This window comes from Eulemur rufifrons, chromosome 7, assembly GCF_041146395.1.
Source record: "Eulemur rufifrons isolate Redbay chromosome 7, OSU_ERuf_1, whole genome shotgun sequence".
Taxonomy (NCBI): Eukaryota; Metazoa; Chordata; class Mammalia; order Primates; family Lemuridae; genus Eulemur; species Eulemur rufifrons.
Window position 1 is genome coordinate 90379197 of NC_090989.1, and position 9769 is coordinate 90388965.

Genomic DNA, 9769 nt, shown 5'->3' on the forward strand with positions numbered 1-9769 from the left:
GGTCCAGCCACACTGGCCTCCCTGCTTCACCCAGAAACCCTCAATGCATGCTCCTGCCTCAGAGCTCTGCCCTTGCCGTTACTCATTCTGAAACCTTCCCCAGCATGTCTGCATGGCTTGCTCCCTCTCTTCCTTTAGGTCTCTGTACAAATCACTCCTTCACTATCAGAGACCTATACCAAATAACCTCTAATCCTCCACTCATTTTCTGCTTTATTGTCTTTGATAGTACTTATCACCATCTGCTTTGCTCACTGGTCTGTCTCCAATGCTTTGAAGAATGCTTGGCAAACAGTAGTCAATCAGTATTTGTTGGATGAAAGAATAAATGAAAATAAACAATAACAAAGTTTTGGAATTTTTAAAAATGGCATAAAACTATATGGTTGTTTTAATCTCAGTATCAAGACAAAAAGTTGTCTCCGAAGTGTGTGTCATAAAAACATAGGTTTGTTTGCTTTCATATAGAAAATAGAAAAACCTTACAGATTTTCTCTCCTGGAAGGCTATTGTAGATGGAACACACCCAGTATGACTAGCTATTCTTGCTCCATGAATCATCTTAACAGGCCAAGTTGCAGGATTGGAAGAGAGGCTGTCATATACAACCTTGACAAAAGCAGCATATCAAAACTCTTACATTTTCATACATAATGATCCATTTTAAGCTCTTGACACTGCAATAAGTGCAGAGTTATTGGATGTGGAGGGAGCATTCTGAATTTTGTTTTCTGGTCTAAATGCTTAAAAACCACAACATTTTTTTTTTCTAAAACAAGAAGTAAACAACAGTGAAAGTACCAAATGCAGCTTTAAGAAAGCCTAATAACATTTGGGTCTTCACCATCTTCTGAGTGACAATGGTTCTGCCTCCTTGGGCAGGCTCTGACATCTGTATATATTCAGCTCCACTGAATGTTGCATGAAATTTCATTGTAGGAAATTGACATATGCCTTCTCATGAATTTATTATTTCACTCAGTTTTGTAAAGGGCATACCTTGTAGTTTCAATTTGTTTAATCATGTATTTTCCTGCTCACTTAATAAAAGAAATCTTTTAAGAAAATAAAGAAAGAAGATAATGAAATGATGTAATATGAAGCAATGTAACAGTGAAAGAATTTTTTGTTCCTCTATTATTTTCTGTGTCTTTTCACAAATCTGGTGAGATTAAGGATATTGTGTAATTCATGCTAAATAGCCAGGGTCAAAGTCTTAACCTTTCCAGGAGCAAAACCATTTTAAGGTTCCATGGTGCTTAGTTGCAGATTCCTGAGGTCCCTTATAAAAGATGCAGGGCATTGGTTCCAGGTACAGGTACACAATTAAAACAGATGCTAGGCCGGGCCCCGTGGCTCACGCCTGTAATCCTAGCACTCTGGGAGGCTGAGGCGGGTGGATCGCTCAAGGTCAGGAGTTCGAGACCAGCCTGAGCAAGAGTGAGACCCCCGTCTCTACTAAAAATAGAAAGAAATGATCTGGCCAACTAAAATATATACAGAGAAAAAATTAGCCGGGCATGGTGGCGCATGCCTGTAGTCCCAGCTACTCGGGAGGCTGAGGCAGGAGGATCGCTTGAGTCCAGGAGTCTGAGGTTGCTGTGAGCTAGGCTGACGCCACGGCACTCACTCTAGCCCGGGCAACAGAATGAGAATCTGTCTCAAAAAAAAAAAAAAAGAAAGAAAGAAACAGATGCTAAGAAATGCCAACGGTGTTACAGTCATTGTGAATTATCTAGAGTATCACAAGTTCCAGTTGTTAAGATACAATATGTGTTTTCAAAATGAGTTCTCATAAATTTGCATGTGAAATACTTTACAATGTTGGTTTTCTTTTAAATTGTATCTCACCAGCTTGAATACAAGTTTTTATATGTTCATAAGTAACTAAGTCCATGTTCTGTAACAATAACAATTTGATAAAGGGTTGCCTTCCCCAAAAAGTAGTCATCTTCGTTTCCGAAGTTCAAAGTAAACTGACCAAGTGAAGGCGTGAGGGCAGCAGTCAGCAGCATCACGGTCTGACCGAAATACTCAGCAATGCACCCAGTGCTCCACGATCTCAGGCTGTCGTTTATAATTAAGTCCATTTAATAAGAGAGACTGCAGTTGAAACACTGAAGGATTTAGAGCTAGAAGCCATCACTGGGGCAGAAAGAAACAGCTTAACCTTCAGGTCAGCCTGACACTCTTCCCCCATCTCACACCCCTCCTCACTAGAGTAGCCATTCATAACTGGGGGCCTGTCAGCCGGCACAGGCCAGAGTTACCAATAGTCTGGGGCAAAGTGACCCCAAAGGATGGCAGTGAGTTTTCCATAAAAGCTCATTTAAAGTTAGTCTTATCTGGAGATGGCATGCCCACGTTTTAGTGTTACAATGTATTTGAGAACTGATGGAGAGAATGGATGGCCATTAATTTTATTAAATGTTCTAGTTTGGCAAAATTAAGTTTGTAGATTTTTTTCTTAGTCCTCAGAAGATTTGGGGTTGAGTAGGGTAGGTTTCACTTTGGTTTTTTGGGGGTTTTTAAAAAATTTTCTTGGCTGGCGAAATCTAAAAATATGTGGTAACAATCGCTCTAGAGTATTTATAGAAGTCCAGACCCTCACTTTTTTCAGTATAGAAATAAACTGTTTATCTCAAAAATTGATAGGGGAAAAAAAACTCAGGAGCATCATCCAGCATTGGGAACAAAGCAGGCAGCCCACCTGGTGTCCTTGATTCAAACTTACGTTGCTGGCTTCACCAGGTAAGTGGCAGTGAAGCTCCTGTGGAGTTCAAGAAACCTCTGCAGGCTGCAGCGCCATCACAGTGGACATGCTGTGGAATGGAAGACATCGCAAAACTCAGAAGTCATCAGCTAACTGCATCACAGCCACCTTATCCGCTAGTAAAAGATCAGTTCCCAATTTTTAAAAATATGATGAGTTCCGATATCAACCTCAGAAACTGAAAAGCAACAAAAAGTTAAGTAATACTTTTAAATGAAACTGCATTTTATAAGCCACATTCATTTGCAAAATAATACTTACACATATGAGTCATTTATTTAGTCTATAAACAATGCCTGGTATACACATGGAGTGCTGGACCCCTTGCCATAGCACCACACCCACCAGGGTTCCTAGCCCATAGTTTGGAAAATGTAACTGTAAACATTTACTCTAAGAACCCCCATTTGCGTTTTGGTTGTGTTTTATGTCAATGTTTTAATGTGGATGATACAGTAATGGTCATTGATTTGGTTCATTTTAATAAGGCTGCCCTTACCACCTTCAGACGTCAAAGAACTCAGTAAACATCACCGTAGTAATTTTTGCCTGTTTATATGCCATCTGATTTTAAAAAGTATTTGAGGCAGCTATGATCTGACTTTTGATGAGCCACTAAAGCAAATGCAGCAGGTACTATCCGTGTGAAGAGAAGCAAAGTAGCCATTTATCAGCTGCCTGCTCTCTAGCAGGCTCCGCACTGGATGCTGAGGCAGAAACAGCTGAAGAAATGGTCCCTACCCTTAGAGAGTGACAATGACAAACAAGCACAATCTATCATGTGGTACAGGAATGCAGGGACTGCTGGGGGCACCAAAGAGAAAGGAGAAGGCCTTTACCAGACTACGGGCAAGGAAAATCGGAGGGGCATCTTCAGCCAAGGCACAGGAGTGGAAGAGCACGTGGGGACAGACGTGGCAAAGAGTTCAGTATGACTAGACAAAGTGCTAGTGGAGCAGGAAAAAAATATCATTTGACTACATGAATGTTGTCAAAAGACAAAATTACAACAAATTCAGTTTAAAGATCTTAATCGGCTTTTATTAACAATTCTAGAATTGGGCAGCCCTCACTCAGGACCAGAACAGGTTCAAAGAGCTCTGGAGCTACAGCATGGTCAGACATTTCTGGCAGAAAACAGAAGTGGCACACAGTGACAGCTTAATTGGTGTTTTGCCTTATTTGAATCAGCTGTGCATCTGCGATTGCCTGACGTTCAGCTGCTGTGACTAAGACTCAGCCACTTGTTAGAAGAGTGTACGCCTAAATGAGGCTTTCAGTTAGGCTATGCCGCAAGTCAGATTGCAGTTGACCACGCAAAGCCTGAAGTACGGAGGCGTCCTCAGGCATAAACTTAATTTAACAACGTATAACATACTCTCTTAACCCCTATGCCCGCCCTCTTGCCATGGGCCGTAGGGGTTTCAGAATCCTCATTCAGCCGCTGCCTGGGCTCTGGTGGGCAATGCTTGGTGAACAAATAACACTATCAGGTAGGAACACCACGATTCCCGTGTCTCAGTGGTAGAAGCTCCTCCCCGCTCCCATTTCCTGCCCCATGAGTGGATCATTCCATGCATGTAATTCTGGGCATTTGTTTAGTTGTTTCCTGTGGAACTAAGCCCCCAAATCTCCTCCCTCTACCCCAGTTTTGAAGCATGAAGCTGTCCTGTGGCCCTACTAACCCAGCCTTTCCTGATCACAAGAAATCGCCTGAGTTCTTGTTACTAAGGCAAACTTCTGGACCACCCCCACCCTGCTGTGAGCAGGAATCTGTAATTCCATTGTCCATAGTTCTAGACAACCTCCAATAACACTCTTGAATAAAAACATTACATTTCTGGAGTTTTTCCTTTTTACCGTCTGAACAATTCTGCACTTTTCCGGCTTGTGTCCACAACGAAATTGTGTCCAAACAACCACCCCTTTCTCATGTTGTACAGGCATCTTAGTTACCATCTTTTGTCCCAAGTAGGGATTTGTAAAGAGAGCACAGAGGCTGCTGTGACCAGCCACTTGAGCCATCTGGGTCACTGACCTAGCTCCTCTTCTACAGTCAAACCTCCTGGGTGGGCTTCAACACTGTGGCCACACCCCTCCTGACAGCCAGGAGCTCTGCTGTCCATTCAGGGGCCTGGGCTTCCTACCTGGCCACTGTACACTGCAGCATGTTGCCTCAGCTCACAAGACCTTGCTAAGGACACGACACCTATCTACTCTTGTAAGCAGGTCATTTTCTTCTTGTTATGTTGACATTAATTTAATAATACCTTTTTTAAAAAATACTCTTTTAAACACACATTTTATTCCCATGATCGAGGCTGAGCAAAAATAAATAAATAAATGCACATTTTATTGCTATTATTTTGGGCTCATTTTCATACACTTTGCTGTTCTTAGATTGCTTTAAATTGTTTTTATTTATTCATGCTTACCTCCTTTCTATCTCTAATTTTCAAACTTACATTTATTTTTACTGTCCTTTTTATTATCTCATAGTTTTAGATTGAGATAAAAACTTTATTACTATTTATTTATTAATACTTATCTTTTTTCTTTTAGTTTTTAAAATAATCTTTATTTTTTAAAAAATTAATATATGCAGTATAGGAAACTGAAAAACACAAGAAGCAAAGAACGAAGTCATCCACAATCACAAGCAGTTTACAGTCTGACATGTCCTCGGCCCTAAGTGTATATATACAGCATCCAGCTTTATGGGATTGAGATCGTACAGTGCGTATCATGCTTGTTCACACATCATGAATATTTACCAATCCAAAATCCCAAAGCTACGTGAGTATTTTGATAACCAAGAATACACTACAGCAACTCAATCTGTTAGGAAAAAATATAATCCTGCCTTTCTTGGGACAAATTTCATAGAAGACAAAAATGGCAATAGGCCTCTAGATAAAAGTATTGGCCAAATTCCAATTAAAATACTGCATTCCCTTAATGCTCCATTTGAAATGAAACATAAAACAACAGAGCACACTAAGTGTAATGTTTCTAAGAAAATTCATTATCAGATCTATACCATTAAAATATTAGCAAGAAGGTATGTTTCCATTTAATAAATATTATTTAATATATTCTTATGGTATAGCCAAAAGAGATGCACATACATCAATGGCTACCATCAAAATGTAAATATGAACACATCTGCATATGCGTACTTCTCTCCTTTCATACTTCTTTCTGCCCTTCTGACGCCAACCGAATGAACAAGTCATGATATACACTGCTCAGAGGTGGTTTAACAATTCCATGTCCAAGATGCATCTTTTCTATCACTATAACAAAAAAGATACTGACCAAATGGCTGATTTACTAGTTGTACTTTTTATCAAACATTCATTGTCACCTCAGGACATCTCCAAAGCTTAGATATTGCAAAAAAAATGAACTTTTTCCACAATAAACACAGATACTTTACTCAAAATGAACATATAGACCTGTGGTTAAAATCTAACGCTTTCTTCTAGATACAGAGATACTAACAAAGTGTACCCTTCTCTTCTCCCTTCCTCTTCTCCCTCTTCCCCCACTCCAGTAACTAAGTACAGGACTATGTCTACCTCCAAGAGGTGGATTAATAAAGGTCATTCCCAGAAGACAGTCCTTCCTAAAAACCAACAAAAGGACATTTATAAAGGGATTATTTCACTACCTCTACTTTTAACATACTTTGAACATTAGGATTTGTTTATCCTTTAATACACAGCAATATTAACTAAAATGCACATACAGAACAATGGTTAAGTAATCTAAACTAATCTAACTCACTGGCACAGAACCCTTCTCTGCATACTTCCTCCTCCCCAATCCCGGACCCACCCCCCCACTCCCAACCCCCCCCCCCCCCCCGCAGTGAACTGTCAGCATACTCTCCTAACAATTCCATTCCCCAAATGCAATGATTCCTGTAAAGTAACAAAAAACGCTTAAAAGGTATTACTTTAGTCCTCTACTTTCAATATATGTTGTGTACTTTTAAACATCTAGAAAGACCAGGTATTTCAAATAGGACCTAAGTTTTTTTCTACTATACATAGTAGCATTGAATAAATGGTACACACTCATAACAAAAGCTATCATTTCAAAGTGTCTTCTAACTAGGAACATTCTCGCCTAGAATCCTTCTCCTTCCCACCTCTATCACAACCCAGTGGACAGGTCTAAGCATCTGTAATGTTTGGAGGGGATTTTAACAATTTCACTTCTATAAGTGTTTTTCAAAACAGTCTTTCCTGTGAATATTAACACAAAATCTACTCAATGTATTAGTTTACTAAATACCTTTGTCATACACTGGCAACCTCTTCAACATCTAGAAAGACTAGATACTGTAAATTGGACTCATTTGTCCTTTATATACACTATATACACAGCAAAGTAAAATAAAATGCACAGACATCTAGGAAGATTAGATATTTCATATAAGAACTTGTCCAGTATGCACACAGCTCTGTTAAACAAAATTGCACACACATAGCAATGGTTATAATCTGAGGTATATTCTAAATATGACCATTTTGGCTTTTGAAGCATTTCTTCCTCATTTCTTTCTCTCTGCCTTCAATCCAGTGGACAAGTACAGGCATATGTAATGCTTCGAGATGGTTGAACAAATTCATATCCATAACTCATTTACAGAGGACAAACTTTCCTATGAATTTCAACATAAAGTGCATAAAATGTGCTAATTTTACTAAGTACTTTGACATACACTAGCAACCTCTTTAACATTTAGAGACTAGATATTGCAAAATTAGGACTCATTTGTCCATTATATACAATATATACATACAGTAAAACAAAATGCACAAAACATAAGAAAAATGGTATCTGAAAATGTCCAAGTATGAGCACAGTAGCATATTACCTTTTGCAATTTCTTCCCCCCAACTCCTCCAAACCATTGAACGAGTATAGATGGTATTATACTGCTCAAGAGGTGGTTTAACAATTCTATTTCCAAAAGACAGTATTTCCTATGAATTTTAGCAAAAAGATATTTACAAAGTGATACTTTACTATCTCTACATTTAACATGTCAGGCACTACTAAACATCTAGATAGACTAGATGTTTCGGGTAAGTACTTAATTTGTCCAGTCCACTATATACACAGCAGTCTTAAATAAACTGCACACATGTAACAATAGTTATAATTTGAAAATGTCTTCAAAATATAAACATTCTGGCCTAGAACCTTTTCCCTCCTCTACCAACCCAGCGGACTATAATGCTCAAATTTTCAGAAGACAATCTTTCCTAGGCATTTTAAAACAAAATGTATAAAATAAATTAGTTTACCAACTATACTTCTGTCATACACTGGCAACCTCTTTAACGCCTAGAAGACTAGATGTAAATTAGGACTTGTTTGTGCTTTATATGCACAGAGGAGTAACATAAAATGCACAGACATAGAAAACAATGGTTAATCTTGCCTCACTATAAGCACACTGGCACAGAGCTCTTCCTTCGCCTCCCTCCTCCCCTGAACCCGTACACAAACACAATGCGTATTACTACACAGGAGCTGGTCTGGCCATTCACCCCCAAAAACATTTCACGTGAATTTTAACAAAAAGGTATTTACAAAATGTGTCACTACCTCTACTTTTAACATATATCAGGCACTTCAGAACATCTAGAAAGACTAGATATTTCCACAAAGTACTTAGTTTTGTCAACTATATATACAGTAGTGAGGAATAAAATGCACACACAAAACAATGGCTCTAACACAAAGAAGTAGAAATCCAGACAGCTTCTAAATATGACCAGTCTGGCATAGAATCTTCTCTTCCTTCTCAAGGTCTTTTGCTCCATGTCCTCTAACCCACTAAACCATAAACGGGTGTCCCTGCCAGAGGTGGTCTAATAACTTCATTTCAAAAAGTCATTTCCAGGAGACCTTTTTTTACTATGATTTTTTAAAAATAAATGGACATTTACAAGATGTATGATTTCCTAAGTCTAGTTTATCACATGTCCGCAACCTCTTTCCGTCTAGAAGGGCTAGATGTAACAAGTGTTTTAAAACGTTGGGAGAAAAGTTGAAGCAGCTGTTTCATATTATATACACAGGCCTCCTACAACCAGCTAGTAAATCTTCCCAAAGGGTGGTGGGCATTTCCAAATGGCCAAGTGTGGCGTGTTATTTCTCTCTTCTGGTATCAAGGTCTCACCTGTCGTCGTCCAGGGCTCCGTGCATCTTCCATGCCCCAGGCCTTTGTCCGTGGTCATCAGGACTAAGGAAGGCTCACCCAACTGGGGCAGAGCGGTCACACCAGGGCCCCGTCTGCGCAGCTCCGTGGCCCAAAGAGGTGACTGAGCTCGCGTCCACACACCCCGCCTTCTCAGGCCTTTCAAACCCTACAGCCCTCAGACGCGCCGCGTCCTGTTCGCCTGGGCTGGGCGGGCTGGGCCGGGACACCGGCGGCCGGCGGAGTCGGGCTGGGAGAGACGTTCGCCCTGGCTCCAGGGCCGCCGGGGCCGGCCGGGGCGCAGCCACAGCGCGGGCCGCGGTGTCTGCAGGGCAGAGGCCGCGGCGCATCCCGGGCCCCCGCGGGAGCCGGCCGCGCTCGCGTCGCACCGTGCTCCCTGCCGGGACTGCTAATACTTAACTTTTCTGTACACAACTTCTAATTTCTTTAGACTTAGCTATTCACGTCTTTCCTCTTTTTTTTTTTTTTTAAATCTTTCCCTTTTATTTCGTAGCTGTCTTGATTTCTACTTCCATGTGACTTTAAATTCTTCCTTGCTTTTCTTATTCTTTTTTGCTTAAATTTCTGAACTTACCTTTGTATGCTATTTGTTTTTAACCCCTTTCTTCTTCTTATGTCTTTTTTTATCTATGTTTCTAATCTGTATGTACTTACATTCTTTTTACTCTTAATTTCTTGGTCTCTTGGTTTGTTTTATTGGTTTTATCTATTTCCTATGTGTTCTAATTATTTTTAATCATGTATTCTAATTATTT

At 40.0% G+C, this 9769-nt stretch overlaps 1 long non-coding RNA gene across 2 annotated transcripts; it reads right to left on the minus strand.

Annotated features, from left to right (window-relative positions):
- Positions 1–1062: 1062 nt before the first annotated feature.
- On the minus strand, positions 1063–9399 carry LOC138388000 (uncharacterized). Of its 2 annotated transcripts, none has more exons than XR_011234030.1 (3): positions 8976–9399; positions 2735–2951; positions 1063–1656 (listed from the first exon to the last, which is right to left on the minus strand). It is a non-coding gene; the product is annotated as an uncharacterized lncRNA (long non-coding RNA). The 2 variants fall into 2 exon arrangements; XR_011234029.1 differs by having other exon boundaries at positions 1137–1656; positions 2735–2822; positions 8976–9392.
- Between the last annotated feature and the right edge of the window lie 370 nt (positions 9400–9769).